This window comes from Urocitellus parryii, chromosome 9 (genome assembly GCF_045843805.1).
Source record: "Urocitellus parryii isolate mUroPar1 chromosome 9, mUroPar1.hap1, whole genome shotgun sequence".
In the NCBI taxonomy this organism is placed as follows: domain Eukaryota; kingdom Metazoa; phylum Chordata; class Mammalia; order Rodentia; family Sciuridae; genus Urocitellus; species Urocitellus parryii.
Genome location: NC_135539.1, coordinates 42,208,992 through 42,231,038, shown reverse-complemented (window position 1 = coordinate 42,231,038; position 22,047 = coordinate 42,208,992).

The window sequence follows — 22,047 nt, the reverse complement described above, 5'->3', positions numbered from 1 at the left end:
GGGAAGAGTCCCCTCTACCCTTCCTTTGGAGGTATAATAGTTTCCCCAGACACCCAGGTGAAAGTGGTCTCCCACATGGAGGAGAGAGTCCCTATTACCCTGAATGCAGCTCTATAGGAGCCCCCGGCAAAACCCAGGTGTGAGGGGTCTGTTGCCTAGACGGGCGAGTCCCTGCTACTCTGGCTGCGCCTAGATATGAGCTCCCCCTGACACAAGTGAAAGGGGTATCCCACCTAGAGTGGCGAGTCCCTGCTACTCTGGCTGTAGCTGTACATGAGCCCCACCCCCACACTGGCACACAGGTGGAAGGGATCTCATGACTTTAGGAGAAACAGAGCCCTGCCCCACGCCTGGGCCCCTTGCTCTCCCTGGGGACTTGGTCCTGTACCAGGAACCATAACACCTCCAGGTGGCCCTGGGATTGGAGCCTGAATGCCCCCTTCCGGATCCCCTGCCTTCCCTCAAAAATTTTGTCCACTGTCCTGAGCCCCCTGACAAAGCCATCACCCTTGATTCCCATTCCCTCACCTGATTTCTTGCTTTAACCTCTGGTGTCCGTTCTTCCTGTGATTTTCTGAACTTTGTCTGCGGGCCCCTCACTGGGGCCGCTTCCCTGCTTCCCTTGGCTTCCCTGTACTGCAGTTCTCTAGTGCAGCCCCACTTTCCTGGCCCCGGCCTTCCCTGCTTGTCCCTTGCATGGGCCCTCCTCTAAGTCCCTTACCTGGGCTCCCTGCTGGGGTCCTGGCCCACACCCTATTCACACCCATCCTGCGGCCCTTTAGGCTGTGCCCTCCTTAGGTACTCCTGTCGTTTCTGTCTCTGCCAGGCCCGCTTTCCTGAATCCCTTTTCAGGATTCTCAAAATGGCCAGGGGACTTGACCTGGCCTCTTGCCCCTGTGGGCTCCCTTTGGGAAAACATAGCCTGTCCCTTACCTGGGCCCTTGGGCCTCCCTCAGCCTGGCTCTGCTTCAGATCCCTGACACGCTGAAGTGGATCTGTACCTTCAGCCTTTCTCGCCCTGCACCACACACTCCTTGTTCTGCCCTCTCACACCTCCCTATCCATGTCCCTTTTCATTCATCCAACCCCAGGTTCTAGCACTTGGCTCTCCATTACTGGGCCCAGTTCCTTGCTGGAGACCCTGGCTGCCCTTCTTGAGGACCCTTTCCTTTTCCTTGGTTTCAGGCCTCTTTTTAAGGGCCCTTTCCTGTGCCTCCCTTCTGTTCCACTGGTGTTACAGTATTGTGGCACTGCAGGGACCTTTGCTTTCCCTCCTTCTCCCTAGCCTTGGCTCCTCGAATGGGTCCTGGCTACCAAACAACTACCCCCACAACCTCCATACACTAGGTATCCCTGCACAGGGCCCTCTTTTGATCCTACTTTGGTCCAGGTCCCTCTCTGAGGATCTACTCACCTGGGCAGAGGAGCCAAATTTGCTGGCCTCTGTGCCCTTAAGGTTACCTATGGTAAACATAACCCTTCCTCTTGCCTGAGTCCCCTTTGCTGCCTGAACCTTGAGGCCTGGCAGTTAAACTGTGACTTGCTCAAACCCAGCCCTGAGATATCCCCTCCCTTCCTCCCCTGCACTCTGGCCTTGCATGCTGCTCCTACCCCAACCTAGCCCTTCCTAAACCTGACCTTTTGTGCTTCAGTCCCCGGGCCTGGGTGCTCAAGTGAGCCCTTGTGAGTATTCCTCATGTCACTTGGCATATTATGATGTCTCTTCCTGTTGGGTCTGACCTGGGGGCCCCTTGCTTGGGACAGCCAGTATGGTCCCCTGTGTGCCCATTGCACTTTTTTTTTTTGTTTCCTAGTCCTTGAGAAACCCTTCCTCCCATTTCCATCGTGCTTTCCACTGGCACTTGCAAGTATATTGCTCCTTGGGTCCTTCATCCACGGTCGGTCAGGTGGGTCCTTTGTCTGGGCACCTGGCTTGGGTCCTGGATCTTGCTCACCCATGCACCACCGAGACCCGTTGCCGTGCCTTCCCTTCACTCTTTCCTGGCTCCCTTTACTTGCCAGGCCTCCTTTGCCAGGTCCCTGTCCCTGGACTCTCATCTGGGCCAGAACACCTTATGGGAAACTGAGTCCTTCCCCTCACCTAGGTCCCTTGCTCTCTCTGTGCCTTTTGTCCTGAATCCTGACACGTGGCAGTCACCATGGGCCAGGAACCTGCCTGTGCCCTACCTGATCCCCTGCCATACCGCCAAAGCCTTGTCCACTGTCCTGAGACCCCCTGCCCAAGCCCTGGCCCTTGGCTCTCCATTCCCTGGCCTGTCTCCTTGCTTGAGCCTCTGGGAGCCCTTCTTGCTCCATGCATCCCTGGGTTTGGACTGAGGGCCTTGCTGGGGCCAGTACCCTGCAACCCTTGGCTTCCCTGAACCTCAGAGCCCTACTGTCACCCACCTGCCTAGCCCTGCCCTTCCCTGCCCTTTCCTGGCCACGGTCCTCCTGTTAGTACCTTGTGTGGGCTTCTTTCCAGAGTCTTGGATGCACCTCATCAACACCCTTCCTCTGGCATTTCACACTGTACCCTCCTTCATCCTTCCTCTTGTCCCTGTCCCTGCTAGGCCCGTTTTTAAGATAACTTTCCCAAGATGCTCACCATGTCCAGGGGACTGGAACGGGGTGATTGGCCCTGTAGGCTCCCTTTGGGAAAACGTAGCTGTGCCCCTTGCCTGGGCCCTTTGGACTCTCTCAGCCTGGCTCCTGCATCTCAATCCTGACACCCAGCAGTGAACGCTGTGCCACCCACTACCCTTCATCCCCTTTCTCCCCTACCCAGCCCTGTCTGTTTTCATAGGACCCACGACCGGGTGCTCTCATTGGCTCCCTATTCATGGGCCTGGCTCCTTCCTGGAGCCCCCGTTCACTCTTCTCCAGGACCCTGTCCCTGTCCCTTGATTTCAGGCCCCTTGCTTGGTCCCCCTCTTGTGCTTCCTCTCTGTTCCCCTTATATTGTGGTATTTTGCCATTGCCAGGACACTCCCCTTACCCTGCTTCACCCTAGCCTGGCTTCCTCCAATGGTTGCTGGCTCCCCACCAACACACCCCCCCCCGAATCCTGGACCTTAGGTATCCCTCACATTGCCCTCCTTTGGTTCTGGTATCTCTCTGAGGATCTACTCACTTGGGGCAGAGGAATGGAATTGGCTGGCCTCTGGGCCCTTAAGAATCCCTATGGGCAACACAGCCCTGCCTCTCATCTTGGCCTCATTTGCCACCCAAACTTGACATCTGGCAGTGGACTTGGGCCTAGTAATGACCTTTCTCTGGGTGATCCCCTGCCTTCCTTCTTCTTCCCTCTAATCTTGCAAGCTGCCCCTAAGCCAACCCAGCCCTTACTCATCCTGACCCTTCTCCCTAAAGTCCCCTGGCCTGGCTGCCAGCCTGAGCTCCTTAATCCCTTACTCAGGTTGCATTCCTTTCTGTGGTATCTCTTTCGCTGGTGTCTGACCTGGGCGCCCTTGATTTGGCCCCCTAGCTTGCTCCCCTCTGTGCCTTTTGTCAGCCCTGTTTTTCCTCATCCTAGTGCCGATCCTAACTCTCCTTCCCCTACCACTTTTTCCGGGAGCAGGGGCCTCCTGCTCACTGAGTCCCTAATACCTTTGGTCAGTCAGTCCCTTACCTGGGATCCTTCATTGGATCCTGACTCTTGCCCCTCTCTGCACATACCACGACCCCCACTGTGCCCTTGCATTGCATTCCTCCTGGCCCCTGTCCTTTACCAGGCCCTTTGGCCTGGTCCCTGGTCGTTGATCCTCATCTAGGCCAGGGCGCCTTATGGGAAACAGAACCCTGACCTCTTCTGGGCTACTTGCTCTCCTTAGGCCCTTGGGGAAGCACCAAGAACCCTGACACCTTGCAGGTATGCTGTACCTCAAGTCTCCCTCCCCCCTGCTGGATACCCTGCCTTACCTCCCCAGCCCTGTCCACTGTCCTGAGGCCCCTGCCCCAGCACTGGCACTTGGCTTTCCATTCCCTGGACTGGCTCCTCTCTTGAGCCTCTGGGGTTCCTTCTTGCTCCGTGCTTCCCTGGGCTTGAACTGTGGTCCTCACTAGGGGCCCTTCCCTGCTCCCCTTGGCTTCCCTGCATCTCACAACCCTAGTGCCATCCCTGCCTGCCCAGTTTCGATAAGTCTCTCGCCTGGAGGGGTGAGTCCCCTCAACCCTGGCTGTGGCGGTAAAGGATCTTTCCCTGACACCCAGGAGAAACGGTCTCCAGCCTGTAGAGGCGAATCCCCTTGACCCTGGCTGTAGTGGTATAGGAGCTCCCCATTACACCCAGGTGGGAAGGGTCTCCAGCCTCAAGGTGGGGAGACTTTTTACCCTGCTTGTGGCAGTATATAAATTCCCCTGACAAGTGGGTGGAAGGGATCTTCCGCCTGGAGGGTTGAGTCCTCTCTCCTCTGGCTCTGGCGGTATAGGAGCTCCCCATGACACCCAGGTTATGGGATCTCCTGACTGGAGGTGAGTCCCCTCTACACTGGTTTGGGGGGTATATGAGCTCCCTCGATACCCAGGTGGGAGTGATCTCCTACCTTGAGCAATTAGTCCCCTTTACCCTGGTTGTGGCAGTACACAAGCTCTCCCAAACACCCAGGTGGGAGGGTTCTCCCGCCTGGAAGGGCAAGTCTTCTCTACCCTAGCTAAGGCAGTATACAAGTGCCCCCCTACACACAGCAGGGAGTGGTCTTCCACATGGACAGGCAAGTCCCCTCTTCCCTGGCTTTGGCAGTATAAAACCTCTACCCACACCAGGTGGGAGGGGTATCCCACCTGGAAGGGCAAGTCCCCTCTACTTTAGCTCTTGCGGTACAAGAGTTCCCAGTACACCCAGGTGGGAGCCATCTTCTGCCTGCAGGGGCATGTTTCCTCTGCCCTGTCTGTGGCAGTATAGGAGCTCCCCTCGAGACCCAAGTGGGAGAGGTCTCTCGCCTGTTGTGGTGAGTCCCCTTTACTCTGGCTGCTGTAGTAATCAAGCTCTGATGGAGGGGTCTCCCGATTGGAGGGGCGAGTCCCCACTACCCTGGGTGTGGATGTATAGGAGCTGGCCCAGACAACCAGGTGGGGGGGGTCTCCCAACTGGAAGGGCAAGTCTGCTCTACCCTCGTTGCAGTGGTATATGAACTCCGGCTGACACCCAGGTGGGAGGTGTCTCCCACCTAGAGGTGCGAATCCCCTCTACCTTGGCTGCTCTGGTATAGGACCTCCCCTGACACCCAATTGGAAGGAGTCTCCAGCCAGGGGGCTAGAGTACCATGTACCCTTCTGCAGCAGTATTAAAGCTTTGCAGGACAATCAGATGGAAGAGGTCTCCCATCTGGAGGGTAGAGTTCCCTCTACCCTGCCTGAGGCAGGAACAAAGCTCCCCCAAAACCAAGGTGGGAGGGATCTCTAAACCTGAAGGGGAAAGTACCCTCTACCATGGCTGCAGTGGTATAAGTGCTCCCCCTAACACCCAGGTGAGAGGGGTCTCCTGCCTGGAGGGGGCGAGTCCCCTCTAATCTGGCTGTGGGGGTATACGAGCTCTCCTGATACCCTGGTTGGGGGGTCTCCCGCAAGGAGGGGTAAGTACTTCATTCCCTGGCTATGGTGTTATAAGAGCTCCCGCTGACAGCCAGGTTGGAGGGTTATACCACCTGGATGGGAGAGTCTCCTCTATCTTGGCTAAGGTGGTATACAAGTTCTCCATGACACCCAGGTGCTGGTGTCTCCCGAGTGAAAGGGTGAGTCCCCTCAACCCTGGCTGCAGGGGTATAAGAGTCCCTTTCTACCCTCAGTAGGGAGGAGTCTCCCACCTGCAGAGGCAAGTCAATGTTACCCCAGGTGCAGCTGTATATGAAACCCCCCCTCGCTACACACTCATGTGGGAGGTGTCTCCTAACTGGAGGGGCGAGTCCCCTCTACCCTGGCTAAGGCATTATAAGAGTTACCCCCATTCCCAGGTGGGTTTTGTCTCTTGCCTGGAGGTGGGAGTTACCTCTATACTGGATGTTGGGGTACATGAGCTACACCTGAAACCCAGGTGGAAGGGTCTCCATCCTGGAAAGGTGAGTCCTCTCTACCCTGGCTGCAGTGGTATAGGAGGTACCCCCTATACCCAGGTGAGAGGGGTCTCCTGCCTCCAGTGGCAAGTCACCTCTACCCTGCAATGTCCAGTATATGAACTTCGCTGATAACCAGGTGGAAGGGATCTGCCGTTCAGAGTGTCAAGTCCCCACTCCCTGTCTCTGGCTGTATAGGAGTTCCCCCAACACCCAAGATATGGGGTCTCCCAAATACAGGGGCGAGTCTCCTCTACATTGGATGCGGGGATATAGGAGATCCCCCAAACAACCAGATGGGAACAGTCTCCCACCTGGAGCAATGAGTCTCTGGCTGGGCTGTATACAAGCTCTTGCAGACATTCAGGTGGGAGGGGTCTCCCGCCTGGAGGGGCAAGTCCCCTCTACCCAGGCTATGGGGGTATAGGAGTTACTCCCATTCCCAGGTAGGAGGTGTTTCTCACCTGGAGGTGAGAGTTGCCTCTACCATTGCTGCTGGGGTATATGAGCTCCACCTGATACCCAGGTGGGAGGTGTCTTCCACCTGTACAGGCGAGTCCACTCTTCCCTGGCTGCAGAGGTTAAGGATCTTCCCCTCACACTCAAGTGGGTGGGGTTTTTCCCATAGAGAGGTGACTTTCCTCTACCCTGGCTGAGGGGGTGTATCAGTTCCCCCAGATACCCAGGTGGGAGGGGTCTCCTGCTTAGAGGGGCAAGTCCCCTGTATTCTGGCTGCTGTGGTATACAATCTCACCCCCCATACCAAGATGGGAGGATCCTCCCACCTAAAGGGGCGAGTCCCGTTTACCCAGGCTACAGTGGTTTACTAGCTTTCCCTGACACCCAGATTGGATGGGTCTCCTGCCTCCAGTGGCAAGTCCCCTCTTCCCTGGCTGCAATGGTATAGGAGGTCCCCCCTACACGCAGGTGGTAGGGGTCTCCTGCCTCCAGTGGCAAGTCCCCTCTTCCCTGGCTGCAATGGTATAGAAGGTCCCCCTTACACCCAGGTGGGGGGGATCTAACCCTTCAAACAGCAATTCCCCTCCACGCTGCTATGGCAGTATATGAACTCCCCTGCCAACCGGGTGGAAGGATCTTCCGCCTGGAGGGTCTAGTCCCCTAACCCTGGTTTTGGCGGCATAGGAGCCCCCACCCCCAGAACACCAAGTTATGTGGTATCCTGACTGGAGTGGAGAATCCCCTCTACACTGGCGCAGGAGTATACAAGCTTCCCAAGACATCCAGGTTTTAGGGGTCTCCCGCCAGGAGCAATGAGTCCCCTCTACCCTGGATGCTGCGGTAAAGGATCTCTCCCTGAATTCGAGTGAGTAGGTCTCCAACCTGTAGATGCGAGTCGCTTCTACCCTGGCTTCAGTGGTGAAGGAGATCCCCTCTACACCCAGGTGGGAGGGTCTCCCGCTTTGAGTGGGAGTCCCCTCTACTGTGCCTCTGTCAGTATATGAACTCTCCTGACAACCAGGTGGAAGGGATCTTCCTCCTGGAGCCTCAAATCCCCTCTCCCCTGGCCCTGACGGTATAGAAGCTCCCCCCAACACCTAGGTTATGGGGTTACCCGACTGGAGGGGTGCGTTCCCTCTACACTGGCTTCAGGGATATACAAGCTCCCCCTGACACACATGTGGGAGGCTTCTCCCACCTGGAGCAATGAGTCCCCCCTACCCTGGAGGTGGTGGTATACGTGCTCTCCCAGACACGCAGACGGGAGTGGTCTCCTCCCTGGAGGGGCAAGTTTTCTCTACCCTGGCTAAGGTGGTATACAAGTGCCCCCTAAACACAGGTATAATTGGTCTTCCACAAGAACAGGAGAATCCACTGTACCCTGGCTTTGGCAGTATTCAAGGTCGCCCGAAACCCAGGTGGGAGGGGTATCCAGCCTGGAAGGATGACTCCCTTCTACTTTAGCTCTTGTCATGTAAGACGTCCCAGTGAACCCAGGTGGGAGGGGTCTTGTGTGCTGCAGTAGTCAAGCTCCCATGGACACCCAGGTGGGAGGGCTCCCCCGATTGAAGGGGCGAGTCCCCTCTACCCTGGCTGCAGAAGTATACAAGCTCCCACAGACACCCAGGTGATAGGGGTCTCCCGCGTAGAGGGTCGAGTCCTCTCTATCCTGGTTGTGGTGGTGGTATATGAACTCCCACTGACACCCTTTTGGGAGGGTTCTCCCACCAGGAGAGGCAAGTACTTTCTACCCTGGCTGTGCTGGTATATAAGCTCCCGCCAACAGTGAGGTTGGAAAGGTCTCCCACCTGGTTGGGAGAGTCTCCTCTACCCTGGCTAAGGTGGTATAAAAGATCCCCGCAACACAGGTGGGAGGGGTCTGCAGCCTGGAGGGGCAAGTCCTTACTACCCCAGCTGCAGCACTATAGGAGCTCCTGTCCACCTCACCCTGGTGGGAGGGATTTTTTCGTGAAGGAGAAAGTCATCTCAAACCTGGTTGTGGGGGTATAAGAGCCCCCTCCTACCCCCAGGAGGGAGGGGTCTTCCACCTAGAGGGGTGAGTCGCTGCTACCCCAGCTGCAGCTGTATACAACCCCCCCCTTTGCAGATACCCCAGTGGGCGGGGTGATCTAACTGGAGGGTGAATCCCCTTTACTCTGGCTAAGGTGGTATAGGAGTTATCCCCAATCCCAGGTGAGAGGTGTCTCTCGCCTGGAGGTGCAAGTCGCCTCTAACCTGGCTGCTGAGGTACATCAGCTTCCCCAGAGACCCAGGTTGGATGGGTCTCCCACCTAGGGGGGTGACTCCCCTCTACCCTGGTGAGGCAGTGTACCAGCTCTCCCAGACACCCAGGTGAGAGGAGATTCCTGATTGGAAGGGCAAGTCCCCTCTATTCTGTCAGCTTTTGTATTGGAGATCCCCCCTTACCCAGATAGGAGGGGTCTCCCACCTGAATGGGTGAGTACCTCTATGGCTGCAGTGGTATACTAGCTTTCCCTGACACCCAGGTTGTATGGGTCTCTTGCCTGGAGGGGCGAGTCCTCTCTAATCTTGCTGTGGCAGTAAAAGGTCTCCCCCTGACACCCAAGTTGGAGGGTATCCGGCCTAGAGCTGCGATTCCCCTCTACCTAGGCTGCAGTGGTATAGGAGCTCCCTCCTTCACCCAGGTGAAATGGGTCTCAAACCTGGAGTGTTAATTCCCGTCTACCCTGCCTCTGGCAGTATATGAACATCCTTGACAACCAGGTGGACAGGAATTCCCGCCTGGAGGGTTGAATCCCCTCTCCCCTTGCTCTGGCAGCATAGGAGCTCCGCCTGACACCCAGATTAGGGGGTCTTCTGCCTGGAGGGGAGAGTCCCCTCTACACTGGCTGCAGGGGTATAGGAGCTCCCCCTGACACCGAGGTGAGAGGGTTCTCCCGCCAGAAGTGGAAAGTACCCTCTACCCTATGTGTGGGGTTTTATCAGCTCTCCCAGACACCAGGTTGGAGGGCTGCTGTGGGACATGAGCTCCCCCCATATCCAGATGAGAGGGGTCTTCCACCTGAAGGGGCGAGTCCCCTCTACCCTGGCTTCAGTGGTTTACTAGCTTTCCCTGACACCCAAGATGGATGGGTCTTTCGCCTGAAGGGGCGAGTCTTCTTTACCTTTTCTGCTACAATAAATTATCTCCCCCTGACATCCTGGTGGCAGGGACTCTAGCCTGGAGAGGCAAGTCCCCTCTACTCTTGCTGCAATGGTATATGAGGTGTCCCCTACACCCTGGTGGGAAGTCTCCCGCCTCCAGTGGCGAGTCCCCTCTACCCTGCTGGTGGAAGTATATGAACTCCACTGACAACCAGGTGGAAGGGATACTCCAACTGGAGGGTCAGGTCCCCTCTGCCCTGGCTCTGGCAGTATAGGAGCTCATGTGACATCCAGGTTATGGAGCCATAAGCCTGGAGGGGCAAGTTCCCTCTACCTTGACTAAGACATTATAGGAGTTTCCCCCATCCCCAAGTGGTAGGTGTCTCTCGCCTGGAGATGTAAGTTGCCTCTACCCTGGCTGCTGGGGTATATGAGCTCAGCTGACACCTAGGTTGGAGGGGTCTTCCGCCTAGAGGGGCAAGTGTCCTCTACCCTGGATAAGGCAGCATAGGAGTTACCCCAATTCCCAGGTGGGAGATGTCTCTTGCCTGGAGGTGCGAGTCGCCTCTACCCTGGCTGTGGGGCTATATGAGCTCCACCTGACACCCAGGTGGGAGGGGGTCTCCTGCTTTGAGGGGCGAGTTCCCTCTATTCTGGCAGCTTTTGTATAGGAGCTCCCCTACCATACCAAGATGGGAGGGGTCTCCCGCCTGAATGGGCAAGTCCCCTCTAACCTGGCTGCAGTGTTATATGAGCTTTTCCTGACACCCAGGTTAGATGAGCCTTTCCCCTGGATGGGCGAATTCCCTATACCATGGCTGCTGTGGTAAAGGATTTCCTCTGACAACCAGGTGGGAGGGATCTCCTGCCTGGAGCAATGAGTCCCCTCTACCCTGGCTGTGGTGATATACAATGTCTCCCAGACACCCAGGTGGGATGGGTCTTCCGCCTGCAGTGATTTGTCTTCCCTACCCTGGCTAAGGTGGCATATAAGTGCCCCACTACACACAGGTGGGAGTGTTCTTCTGCATGGACAGGCAAGTCCCCTCTACCTCAGCTTTGGTGGTATAAAAGCTCTCCAAACACACAGGTGGGAGGGATATCCAGGCTGGAAGGGTGAGTCCCCTCTACTTTAGTTCTTGCTGTATAAGAGCTCTCAGTACACCCAGGAGGGAGGAGTCTTCTGCCTGCAGGGGCATGTTCCCTCTACCCTGGCTATGCCAGTATAGGACTCCCCCTGACATCTAGGTGAAAGGTGTATCGAACCTCTGGGGGTGACTCCCCTCTACACTGGCTCTGCAGTAATCGAGCTCCCCTGGACACCCAGGTTTGAAATGTCTTCCGACAGTAAGGGCAAGTTGGCTCTACCCTGGCTGCAGCGGTATAGGTATTCCCCCTGAAACCCAGGTGGGAAGGTTCTCCCATCTACATGAGGGAGTCCCCTCTACTCTGGCATCAGCAGTATAGGAGCTCTCACGACACCCAGGTGGAAGAGGTCTCCCTCCTTGAGGGACAAGTCTCCTCTACCCTGACTGCAGCAGTATAATAGCTCTCCCTGAAACCCAGGTGGGAGAGGTCTCCTGCCTGGAGGGGAGAGTCCCCTCTGCCCTGGCTATGGTAATATAGGATATCCCCTCTATACTCCCAGGTGGGAGGGGTCTCCCACCTGGATGAGGAAGCCCCCCCTACCCTTGCTGTACTGATATAATATATCCCCCTGAAACACAAGTGGGAAAGGTCTACCGACTGGAGCAGTGAGTCTCCTCTACCCTGGTTGTGGAGGTATACAAGCTTCCCCAGACACCCAGGAGGGAGGGGTCTCCTGCATGGAGAGGCAAGTCCACTCTAACCTTGCTGAGCTCCCACTGACACCCTGGTGGGAGGGGTCTCCCGCCAGAAGGGGAAAGTACTTTCTACTATGGCTGGGGTGGTATATGAGGTCCAGATGACAGAGAGGTTGGAGGGGTCTCCTGCCTGGATGGGCAAGCCTTCTTTACCCTATCTAAGGTGGTCTACATGTTTCCCACAACACCCTGGTGGTAGGGGTCTCCTGCCTGGAGGGGCGAACCCACACTACTGTGGCTGCAGCAGTATAGGCACTCCCCCTACTCTGGTGGGAGGGTCTCCTGCCTGAAGGGATGAATCCCCTCAACTGGGTCTTTGGGGGTATGAGAGCCTCCTCCTATCCCGAGTAGGAGGGGTCTATCACTTGGAGGGGTGAGTCACTTCTATCCAGGTACAGGTGTATATGATCCTGACACCCAGTTGGGAGGCATCTCCTGACTGGAGAGGCGAGTCCCCTGTATTCTTCCTGCGGAGTTTCCCCAGACACCCAGGTGAAAGTGATCTCCCGCCTGGAGGGGTGAGTCCCTGTTACCCTGGCTGCAGCTCTATAGGAGCCCCCTATACAAAGCCCGCTGTGAGGGTCTCTTGCCTAGAGGGGCGAGTCCCTGCTACTCTGGCTGCACCTAGATATGAGCTCCCATGACACCCAGGTGAAAGGTATATTCCGCCTGGAGGTGTGAGTTTCTGCTACCATGGCTGCAGCTATACAGGAGCCAACACCTCCCAACTGGGCACCCAGGTAGAAGAGATCTCATAACTGTAAGAGCAAGTCCCCTCTACATGGGCTGAGGCAGCATACAATCTAGCCTGAACACCAAGGTGAGAGGAGTCTCTTGCCTGAAGAAGCCAGTCTAATCTACCCAGGCTGCAGAGGTAGAAGAGCTCCTACAGTCAGCCATGTCCTTTTTCATTCACCCAGGCACAGGTACTAGGAGTTGGATCTCCATTACTGGGCCTGGCTCTTTTCTTAAGCCCCTGGCTGCCCTTTTCAAGGCCCCAGTTCCTGTCCCTTGGTATTAGGCCCCTTTCACCGGTTCCCTCCTGTGCCTCCCCTCTGATTCCTTCATGCTGTGGTATCCTGGTAATGCCAGGAACCTCTGTTCCCCCTCCTTCTCGCTAGCCTATGCTGCTCGAATGGGTCCTGGCAGCCCGACACCCCCCACTTCTACGCACCAGGTATTTCCTTACAGTACCCTCTTTGGCCCCTCCTTTCGTCCAGGTCCCTCTCTTAAGATCTACTCACCTGGGGAAGAGAAGCCGAGTTAACTCGCCTCTGTGCCCTGAATGCTCCCTATGGGAAACACAGCCCTGCCACTGGCCTGAATATTCTTCACTGCCTGAACCTTGAGGCCTGGCAGTTAACATGGACTTGCTCCAACCCATCCCTGAGCAATCCCCTCCCTTCCCTCCCCTGCCCTCTGGCCTTGCATGCTGCCCCTACTGCAACTCAGCCCTCTCTAACCCTGACCATTTGTGCTCCAGTTCCTGGGTCTGGGAAGTCACCCGAGCACCTGACCTCATTCCTCATGGCCCTTGGCATAAAAAGGAGTCTCTTTGACTTGGGTCTGACCTGAGGGCCCCTTGTGTGGGCCCCATAGTCAGATCACCGAGGTGCCCCTTGAGTTCTCCTGGATCTCATGCAGCCCCTTCCTCTCCTCCCCTGTGCCTTTTACTGGCACTCACAGATCTCCTGTTCCTTGGGTCCCCCAACACCATTGATCGGGTGGGTCCCTTGCCTGGGCACCTGGCTTGTTCCTGGGTATCGCCCCTATGCTCACCCACCATGACCCCCTTCCTTTTCTTTGCCTCCTTTGTCAGGACCCTGGCCGTAGATTCTCATCTGATCCAGGGTGCCTTGTGAGAAACAATTCCCTGGTCCTTTCCTGGGCCCCTTGCTTTTTCCTGGTGCTTGGTCTGGCACCAGGAACCCTGAAACCTGGAGGTGGCCCTGGGCCTGGAGCCTGACTGCCCCCTGCTGGAATCCCTGCCTTCCTTCCCAAATTTGGTACATGGTTCTTAGCCTCTTGCCCAAGCCCTGGTCCTTGGCTCTCCGTTTCCTGTCATGACTCCTCGCTTGAGCATATTGCGGCCCTTCTTGCTCATTGCATTTCTGGGCATGGTCTGAGGGCCCCTCGCTGGGGCCGCTTCCCTACTCTCCTTGGCATTTCTGTACTTCAGTACCCTAGTGCAGCCCTGCTTTCCTGGCCCAGCATTCCCTGCTCTCCCCTGGCCCTCCTCTATGTCCCTTGCCTGGGCTCCTTGCTGGAGTCCTGGCCCGCAGCCCACCCACACTGTCTGGCTGACCTTCAGGCTGTGCTCTGCTACAGCCCTCCTGTCCTTTGTGTCTCTGCCACACCTGCTTTCCCATCCCTTCCCAGGATGTTTACCTGGCAAGAAGATTTGACCTGGCCTCTTGGCCCTGGGTGAGCATCATGGGAAATAATAGCCCTTTGGGAAAACATTCCTGCCACTTGCCTGGGCCCTTTGTCCTCCCTCAGTCCAAGCCCTGCTCCCGACTCCTGACACCCTGCTGTGGACCTGGGCATTGAGTCCTTTTATTTCTGTACCACCCACTCAACTTTCTCCCCTCCTGCTGTTCCCCCTCCATGTTTCTTTGTATTCACCCAGGCCCAGGTGCTAGCACTTGGCTCTCCATTACTGTGCCTGGCTTCTAGCTTGAGACCCTGGCTACCCTTCTTGAGGACACTTTTACTGTCCCCTGGTTTCAGGCCCCTCTTGTCTGCCCTCTGATCCCCTCATTCTGTGGTATCCTGGCACTGCCCAGACCCTCTGCTCCCCCTGCTTCTCCCTACCCTGAGCTACTGAAATGTGTCCTGAAGCTCACACTTCTGCACACCTGGTATCCCCTCACAGTACCTTCTTTGGCCCATCCTTTGGTCCAGGACCCTCTTTGAGGATCTACTCACCTGGGGCAGAGGAGGAGAATTGGCTCGCCTCGTTTCCCTGAATGCTCCCTATGGGGAATACAGCCCTGCCACTTGCCTGAGTCCCCTTGAGGCCTGGCAATTAACATGGACTTGTTCCAACCCAGCCCTGAGTGATCTCCTTTTTTTCCTGAGCCCCTGACCACATTCCTCATGGCACTTGGCATAGCAAGGAGTCTCTTTGTCTTGGGTCTGATCTGGGGGCCCCTTGCTTGGGCCCATCAGTTGGCTCCCCAAGGTGCCCCTTGACTTCACCTGTACCTCAGGTAGCCCCTTCCTCCCATTCAGCTTGCGCCTTTTTCTGGTGCTCCAAGGTCTCCTTCTCTTTGTGTCCCCCATCACCATTGATGAGGTGGATCACTTGCCTGGGCGCCTGGCATGGGTCCTGGGTCTTGTACCTATGCGAACTCACCCGACCTCCTTCCATGCCTTCCAGTCACCCTCCTTTGGCACCCTTCCTTTTCCTGGCCTCCTTTGCAAGGACCCTGGCCATAGATTTTTATCGGATCCAGGGCACCTTATGTGAAACAATACCCTGGCCCTTGCCTGGGCCCCTTGCTCTCCCTGGGTGCTTCGTCCTGCACAAGAAACCCTGAAACCTGGAAGTGGCCCTGGGCCTGGAGCCTGACTGCACCCTGCTGGATCACCTGCTTCTTTCCCAAATCTTATCCACTGTCCTGAGTCACCTGCCAAACCCTGGCTCTTGCCTCTCCGTTTACTGGCCTGTCTCCTCACTTGAGCCTCTGGTGGCCCTTTTTGCTCTCTACTTTCTGTGCATGGACTGAGGGCTCCTCGCTGGGGCCACTGCCCTACTCCCATTGGCATTCTTCTACTTCTGCACCCTAGTGCAGCCCTGCCTTCCCAGCCCAGCATTCCCTGCTCTCCCCTCTCCTGGGCCCTCTTCTAGGTCCCTTGCCTGGGCTCCTTGCTGGGGTCCTGGCCCCCAGCCCACCCGCACCCATCCTGCAGCCCTTCAGGCTGTGCCCTGCTTCAGACCTCCTGTCCTTTGTGTCTCTCCCACACCCAATTTCCTCATCCCCTTCCCAGGATGCTCACCCAGGCTAGGCAACTTGATTTGGCCTCTTGTCCCTGGGGACTCCCTTTGGAAAACGTTGCTCAGCCCCTTGCCTGGGTACTTTGGCCTCCCTCAGCCCAGGCCCTGCTCTGATCCCTGACACCGTACAGTGGACCTGGGCCTTGAGTCCTTCTCTTCCTATGCCACACTCTCCACTTTCTCCCCTCCCGCTTCTCGCCCTTCATGTTTCTTTTCATTCACCCAGGCCCAGGTGCTAGCTCTTGGCTCTCCATTACTGAGCCCAGCTCCTTTCTTGAGACCTTGGCTACCCTTCTTAAGGACCCTTTCCCTGACCCCTGGTTTCAGACCCATGTTTCCTGCCCCCTCCTCTACCTCCCCTCAAATCCCCTCAAGCTGTGTTATTCTGGCACTGCCCAGACCCTCCTCTCCCCCTCCTTATTTCTACCCTGTGCTGCTGGAATGGGTCCTGTAGCCCACCTCACCCCCCTAATTCTGTACACCAGGTATTCCCTCACAGTACTCTCTTTGGCCCCTCCTATGGTCCAGGTCCCTCTCTGAGAATCTACTCACCTGGGGCAAAGAAGTGGAATTGGCTCGCCTCTGTGCCTTGAAGGCTCCCTATGGGAAACACAACCCTGCCACTCACTTGAGTCCCCCTCACTGCCTGAAACTTGAGGCCTGGCAGTTAACATGAACTTGCTCTAAACCAGCCCTGAGGATCCTCTCCCTTCCCCCTGGCATTTCATGCTGTCCCTACCATAACCCAGCTCTCTCTAACCCTGACCCTTTATGCTCCAGTCCCTAGTCCTGGACATTTGCCTGAGCCCATGACCATGTTCCTCATAGTCCTTGGAATAGCAAAGAATCTTTGTTTTGGGTCTGACCTGGGTTCCCCTTGCTTGGGCCTGCCAGTGGGATCCCCTTTGTGCTTCTTACCTTCTCCTGTTCTCACGGAGCCCCTTCCTCCCCTTCCCTTTGCACCTTTTTCTGGCACTAGCAGGTCTTCTGCTCATGGGTCCCCCAACAACATTGATGGGGTGGTTCCCTTGCCTTGGTGCCTGGCTTGGCTCCTGGGTCTTGCCCATATGCACATCTACCCAACCGCCTTGTGTGCTTTCCTATCGCAATCCTTCTGCCCCCCTTCTTTTTCCTGGCCTCCTTTGCCAGGACCCTGGGAATAGGTTCTCATCTGATCCAGGGTGACTTATGTGAAACAATGCCCTGGCCCTCACCTGGGCCACTTGCTCTCCCTGGGTGCTTGGTCCGGTAGAGACCCTTCCAACCTGTGTGTCAGTGGGATCTCCTATACCGCTACAGACAAGGTAGAGGAAACTTGCCCCTCCAGGTGGTAGACTGCTCCCACCTGAGTGTGAGTGGGGACATATTAAACTGCCACAGCCAGGATAGAGGGGACTCGCATCTCCATGCTGGGATACCTCCTACCTGGGTTTCAGGGGGAGCTGTTATGACACTACAGCCAGGGTAGAGGGGACACTCCTCTCTAGGTGTGAGACCCCTTCCACCTGGATTTCCATGGGAGCTCCTATACAACTGCACTCAGTGTAGAGGGGACTCTACCCAACAGGTAGGAGACTCCTCAAACTGGTTGTCATGGGATCTCCTAAACTGTAGCAGCCAGGGTAGAGGGGATTCACCACTCCTGGCAAAATACCCCTCCCAAGTGGGTGTCAGATGTGGCTGTTATATACCTGCAGCCAAAGTAGAAGGGACTAGCAACTCCATGGGGGAGACACCTCCCATATGGGTGTGGGAGGTGGAGCTTAAATACCATTGCATCTAGGTTACTGAGGACTTGTATCTCCAAGCAGGAGACTCATCCCAACTGGGTTTCATGGGGAGCTTGTATACAATCTTAGCCAGGGTAGAGCAGTCTTGCCTGTCCATGTGGAATACCACTTCCACCTGTGTGCAGAGGTGTGCTTTCATAGCACCTTAACCAGGGTAGAGAAGATTTGCCCCTCCAGGCATGAGACCCCTCCTACCTGGGTGTAGTGGGGGAGCTCCTATACCACTGCAGGCAGGATAGGGGGGACTCACCCCTACAGGCTAGAGACCCATCAAACCTGGGTGGCAGGGAAAGCTATTATATCACTGCAACCAGCATACAGGGGACTTGCCCCTCCAGGCTGAAGACCCTTCCCACAGGGATGTCTGGTGAGGAGGGGGTTCATATACAGCTGCAGCTGGGGTAGTAGCAACTCTCACATCCACGCATGAAATATCTCCCTCCTGAGGGTAGAAGGGGTCTCAAATTCCCCTGCAGCCAGGGTTGAGGGGATTCACCCCTACAAGCGGGATACCCTCCCACTTTGGTGTGTGGTGGGGGCAGCTCCTATATCTCTGCAGTTAGGGTACAGTAAACTTGCCCCTCCAGGGGGAAGACCTCTCCTTCCTGGGTGTGGCGGGTGGACCTCATATACCCCTGCAGCCAGGGTATTGGGTACTCGCCCCTCCAGGCAGGAAATCCCTGCCACCTGGGTATAAGGGAGAGCTCATACCACAGCAGCCATGGCAGAGGATACTTTCCCCTTAATGCAGGATAACCCTCTCATCTGGGTGTTATGGGGAGCTCGTATATGGCAGCAGCCAGAGAAGAGTGGGCTCCTCTCTCCAGGCTGCTGGCCCTTCCTACCTGCATGTCAGGTGAGCTCCTATACCACCTCAGGCAGTGTAGAGGGAATTCTATCCTCCAGACAGGAAATCCCTTCCACCTGGGTGTCCTGGGCAGCTCCTATACTGCTGCAGCAAGATAGAGAGGACTCTAGCTTCCTGGCAGGAGACTCTTCCCAATGGGGTGTCAGGGGAGATCCTATACTGAAGCAGCCAGGGTAGAGGGGACTCCCATGTCTAGGCAGGAGACCCCTCCTATCTGCATGTCACAGGGAGTTCCTCTACTGCTGCAGCAAGGGTAGATCAGACTTGCCCTTCCAAGGTTAATCTTGGAATCAATCCTAAAGGACTAATATCTAATCATATATGGCAGATGGACATCACACATTTGCCAGAATTTGGAAAATTAAAATATTTGCATGTTACTGTTGATACTTCTTCTGGATATTTGATGGGCTCCCTTCATACTGGAGAAATAACTAAAGGTATTATATCTCATAGTTTACAAAATTTTGCCACTGTGGGCTTCCAAAACAATTAAAAACAGATAATGGCCCTGGCTGTACTTCAAGCAATTTTGCTCATCATTTGTCATTACTCACATAACAGGAATCCACAGGGATAAGGCATAGTTGAAAGAGCCCATCAAACAATTAAAATGTACTTACTAAAACAAAAAGAGGGAATTGGAAAGGGATATAAATGAACCCAAAATAAACTTAACATAACCCTTTTTACTTTAAACTTTTTAAATTTGGATTCATCAGGGCTTAGTGCTGCGGAAAGGCACATGCATCAAAAAAATATACATAAGCCAAAGGTACTTTGGAAGGATATTCTAACTGGACAGTGGAAAGGTCCTGACCCAGTGATTGTCTGAAGTCGGGGGTCTGTTTGTGTGTTTCCACAGGGAGAACAGCAGCCAATTTTGATTCTAGAGAGACTAACCAAAGCGATTTCTACAGACCAAAAAGAAGATGATTTGGCTCACATCCATAACAGCTTATATCAAGAACTCCAGTTTAGCTATCCTTACATCTGCGACAATGGTTCTCCCACACCTGGAGGCTAATGAATGATGAGCACCATTAAGGCCTATTTCAAATGTAAAAACTTGAGGCTTACTTATGGGAATACCTTAAAACACATATGCAAGTTACAGGAAGAAGGATGAGATATCAAAAGAAGAGTCAAACCCAGGTGATAGCCAGAATGCTTTTTTCCAAGTGCTTCTTACTTACAGCCATCAGTTGGCTTGGTATCATGGCATTTTGTATCCTCCTCCTTCTGCTTGCAGCAGGTTGTTTATGGTGTTTGTGTAAAAAACACTATGATCATTATCCACAAGTATGGCTAAGTGTGTTGGGCAGGTAGTCAAAGACGGGTAAGATCCAATTACAATGGTACCAACCTAAGCCAGGAGGCTGATGATTTGAGGTCAGACCATCCAATGATGGGTAAGAACCATATGTAGTATTGGACAACCTAAAACAGGCATGGTCCCTAAACCACATACTTGTTGTTTAATAAAATAAAAGGGGGGGAGATGTTGAGGGCTGCAACCAAGTCAAGATGGCACCTGGCAGTTTGCCAGGAGGAGTAGTTTGTGAGGCAATGCCACAGAGCCATTAAGATGATGTGGATTCCTTATTGGCTGACTACTGTATCTAGATGATGCTAATTGAGACCAGCTGTGTGTAATCAGTAAGGTATATATACCTCTGCTGTACCACAATAAAGCAGCTCCTGCTACCTTGGGTGCCCGCTACCTTAAGTTCCCATTCAGTTTCCCCATAATAAATCAGCTCCTGCTTCAACCTTCAAGTTGCTTGTCACCTCCCAGTTACTTTTCCAAGCCGGACTGTGGCATGTCACCATACCACAGCATGAGGGGATCTGAGGAGAGGCATAGGAGGGGGCAAGTAACAGGGGCCTAAACCAAGGGACAGGTAAAGAGTCCTCAAGAATGGGGAGAATGACTCAGTGTCTCAAGTAAGGAACCATGCCCAGTAATGGACAGCCAGGTGCAAGGACCTGGGCCTGAGTGAATTAAAAGAAATATTTAGGGGGAGCAGCAGAGAAGAGAAAGTGTAGTCACTGGCACAAGGGGTGAACAGGTCAAGGCCCAGATCCACTGCAGTGTCAGGGGTCATGAGCAGGGCCCCAGATGAGGGAACCCAAAAGGCCCAGGCAAGGGGAAGGGCAACCTTTTCCAAAGGGAGTCCCCAGGGACAAGAGGCCAAATCAAGTTGCCTGGCCCGGGTACGCATCCTGGGAAGGGGATCAGGAAAGTGGTCATGGCAGAGAAAGAAAGGACAGGAAGGCCAAAGCAGGGAACAGTGTGAAGGGCCAAAGAACAGGTGTGGGTGGGGTGGTTCTGAGACCCCAGCAATGAGCCCAGGCAAGGTACCTAGGAGAGGGCCCAGCCCAGGGGAGAGCAGGAAATGCCAGGCCGGGAAAGCAAGGATGCACTAGGGTACTCCAGTACAGAAAAGCCAAGGGGAGCACAGAAGCAGCCCCAGTGAGGTGCCCTCAGTCAATACCCAGAAAAGCAGTGAGCAAAAAGGGCAACCAGAGGCTCCAGTGAGGAACCAGGCCAGGGGAACTGAAAGCCAAGCCCCAGGGCTTGTGCATGTGACTCAGGACAGTGTATAAGATTTGGAGGGAAGGCAGGGGATCCAGCAGGGGGTTTTCAGGCTCCAGGCCCAGGACCATCTCCTGGTTTCAGGGTTCCTGGTGCTGGACCAAGCACCCAGGGAGAGCAAGGGGCACAGGTTTGGGCCAGGGCATGGTTTCCCATAAGGCACTCTGGATCAGATGAGAATCCATGGTTATGGTCCTGACAAAGGAGGCCAGGAAAAGGAAGGGGTCCAGATGGAGTGCAATGGGAGAGCATGGCAGGGGGTCAGTTTGGATGCACATAGGGGCAAGATGCAGGGCCCAAGCCAGGCGCCCAGGCAAGGGACCCACCTGATCAATGGTGATGGGGGACCCAAGGAGAAGGAGACCTGGTAGTGCCAAAGAAAGGCACAATGGAAAGGGGAGGAACAGCCTGCGTGAGGACCAAGAGAAGAAAAGGGGCACCTGGAGGAATCACCTGGAGAGCCAAAGCAAGGGGCACACAGGTCAGACCCAACACGAAGAGCCTCCTTGCTATGCCAAGGGCCATGAGCATGGTCAGGGGCTCATGCGAACACCCAGCGCAAGAGAACAGACCATAAAGGGTCAGGGTTAGGGAGGACTGGGTTGTGGTAGGGCCAGCATGGAAGACCGGAGGGAATGGAGGGGATCGCTCAGAGCTGGGTTTGAGAAAGTCCATGTTAACTACCAGGCCTCAAGGTGCAGGCAGTGAGGACGAATCAGACGAGTGGCAAGGCTGTGTTTCCCATAGGGAGAATTCTGGGCGCAGAGGCGAACCAATTCCATTCCTCTGCCCCAGGTGAGTAGATCCTCAGAGAAGGACCTGGACCAAAGGAGGGGCCAAAGAGGGTACTATGAGGGGATACCTGGCGTGCAGAAGTGGGGGGGGCTGTAGGACCCATTCCAGCAGCACAGTGTAGGGAGAAGCAGGGGGAGCGGTGGGTCCAGGCAGTGCCAGCATACCACAGCATGAGGAGATCAAAGGGGAGGCACAGGACGGGGCAGGCAACAGGGGTGAAACCAAGGGAGAGGGAAAGAGTCCTCAAGAAGGGGGAGAACTTCTCAAGGTCTGAAGCAAGGAGCAGGGCCCTGTAATGGAGAGTCAAGTGCTAGCCCTTGGGCCTGGGTGAATTAAAAGAAATATGGAGGGAGAACGGCAGAAGGGGAGAAAGTGGAGTCAGTGGCAGTGGGGGAGAATGGCTCAAGACTCAGATCCACTGCAAGGTGTCTGGGGTCCAGAGCAGGTCCCCGGCTGAGGGAGTCTGATGGGCCCCTGCAAGGGCCAGGGCTACATTTTCAAAGGGAGCCCCTAGGGCCA